Source organism: Mizuhopecten yessoensis, unplaced genomic scaffold (assembly GCF_002113885.1).
Source record: "Mizuhopecten yessoensis strain PY_sf001 unplaced genomic scaffold, ASM211388v2 scaffold11171, whole genome shotgun sequence".
Classification (NCBI taxonomy): Eukaryota; Metazoa; Mollusca; class Bivalvia; order Pectinida; family Pectinidae; genus Mizuhopecten; species Mizuhopecten yessoensis.
The window spans coordinates 720,955-723,948 of NW_018408915.1; positions in this window are offsets into that span (position 1 = coordinate 720,955).

Below are 2,994 nucleotides of genomic sequence, written 5' to 3' on the forward strand. Positions count from 1 at the left end.
AGGAGGAGGAGGAGGAGGAGGAGGAGGAGAAGCACCACCACCAGCAACAGCAGGGAAACGTACAGTTCGTTACCAGCAATTATGGAGTCAATAAAGAAATGCAATAAATCATATCCAATAAAGATATTATTTTTATATCCACGGTCCCCGGTACAATATTAATTTAACAATATTGGTTTGGGCCCTCCAACTATTACATGCAATGGTCATTACAGAATGTAATGTGTTTCGGGGTTCGCAATTAATCTGTCATCTAATCGACCCGTTATTCATCGCACACTTTCTGATAAAATAACATATACATGTATTTAGGTACACCATGCGTGCAGCGAACCTATTTATATCATCGGAAGGAGGTAAACGACGACAACGGCGATAACGATTATGACGATGATAACAATTATGATGATGATGACGACGACATCGAAAATGCATGTCGCCAAAGATAGCCGTAAGGGACGCTTCAGTGGTGATTTTAAATATTTACGAATCAACTTAAAATGTATCCAAGCGTATACAATTTCTTACAAAAATAGATTATTTAGCAAACGGCATAAAAGTACGGCTATAAAACGTTTCATCATTGTAGTGTTTTTAATGTATCTAACACTGAGACCTGGTGTGTCTTGTCTGAAATACAAACTCTTTAGAACATTATTTCTATTTAATTTCTCATCATATATTGAGGAAGTCGTCTCCGAATTGTCACCTATAGTGTACGAGAGGCTGACATATCACATCAACAGAACATGGTACCGGTCTGTACCCGGACACTCATCACCGGCCAAGACAGTAACACAGGATTGCGTGCATGAACCAAATTGTGTCGAAGCAATTTATTACAAATTAACAACATTAAGAGCGGTTTACATCTGAAAAGAAATATGTCTATGCCTTATGTCATATCAGGCGATCTTTGAAGCCCACCGTTTAGTCAGAAAGCTTAATAATGTGTCGGCCGCAATTCTATGCCTTCTAACATATCCTAATTTGAAACGCGGATGGCCTTGCAGAAAACTGAAACCGGAAGTTGTGATTAATTACGAAATCAATCAACATCAAACAATTTCAATCGGCGTGCGCAAATTTTCCCGGACTTGCTGACTTTCTGTCACTCACGAATGACTTTGCAATAATTGGTATCAATAAAATGACAGATTTTAAAGTTAATAACTGAAGATACAATACGAATATTAGTTTGATTTATTGTGAAATTAAAAATTTAATCATGGTAGTAATTTATTTAATTCATCGCTCGTCTATTACATTTACTATTGAGTCGTATGGTTTGGAACCAATCCAGGCCGGAAGCGGAAATGGAGACATACACACGTGTTTTATCTGGCACCTCCGATAGCTGTGGCTGACATATGTTCGCAATGTCGTTCTATTGACGCCATGGAATTGCTCTCAAGCACTTGCCTTTCTTAATCGCTTGTCGTTTGATCACGAGCATCAAAAATAATGTTCGAAAAACACGGGAAATTAAGAACAGATTAATTTTATTGGTAAAAAATGGTGGTGGCATAGTCACCGATTATTAAGGTTTATTGTAGAACATTTCAATAGCTCAGGGTGGTGATATGGCGATAGCAGGGAGTCAGTCCCTTCGTGTGTAGCCGCTCATCTCGCGCGTGAAATGGAAAGTGATTTATTTACCAGTAACGGCCTCTTGACTAGAAATGTGACACTATTCCGCACACAGGCTGGATCGTATCGGCTTGTTCTATGCATTATCAAAAGCATCTTTAGAAAATAAATTCCTTATCTTGAAACTTTGACCATCAGAAAATTACAGCTAGAGTCTGGCTGTGGGTACGCTGTTCGCCTGAAGCATGTGATTATAACATATCTGTTCTGTCGCAGAGATTTATGTTTACATTCCTACCACAGATAACCAGACATGGCAAGAACACTGTCTCCGAAACTGCATTATATTTTAATGTTTGTCGTTGCATATCCTAACAATAGCGTTCCTGAAAGTTTGCTGGATCTGCCCGCCTTGTATTGTACAAGGCAAACCTCAGATAACAACCGCTAAATTTATATCAGAATTGGGAGCGAAATTCGCTTAACTTTCGCTTATATCGAAATAGGAATTCTTGTCGCCAAACATAATAATAAATTTTTACCAAAATGCATAACAATTATTGTTACATCTACTGGTGTGAGGATGGTAAATGTTTGCCGAACTGTTTCAAAGCCAGTCGGAGCTCTCCCATCACGTGACGTATGAGGCTCGGCGCGCGCTCCAAGTGTCGTCATACATCACGCGCAAGCACCTGTATGATGTATGTCGTAATATCGTCGATAAATCAGCGATTCACAAGAATCGCAAGGGACTGTGTATATATTTACAAATCTTCGACAAGCCAGGCGTTATATGTGTTTAACTTTGATATTTGGACACTCTATGACAGTCTGCGATTAACTGACCATTGGTGGACATTTTCAGGTTAAGGGACAGCAGGCAGTGTCTATACCGACAGACATGCACAGTTAGATACGACTAAAATTACTCTAGATGTTCAAAAAGTGTCCGACGTACGGGGTTTCTGGAGTTAATGGGGGGGGGGGGGGGGAATGATAAATAAAAGAATGTTGGATATTGAAAAAATATTGGTTTTAATTAATAAAGTGAGATTTTTCTTCAAAGTACAGAACTTCGGTTGTTCACAAAAAAATCTTAACCTAGTATGATTAATGTCTAAACCATAGATCAATACAAGAAATTCGCCGGAATAGATCCCTGGGGAAATGCGCATGGGTCGAGATACTTTCACATATTTTGCACGGCCTTTAGAACCGGTGTTGGCTGGCTTTTCCCGAACAAGATACGAGTACTTGTATCTTATAGACTTTTGTGGTTTGGCAGTTTTGGCCACGCTACTCAATGGTAATAGGACAATCGTAGTCGAGTTTGTTTGATTTAATTACGTAGTGGTCAGACCGACACTCGTCTTCATCAGTCAGATGACCAGTGTGTGGCTGTAT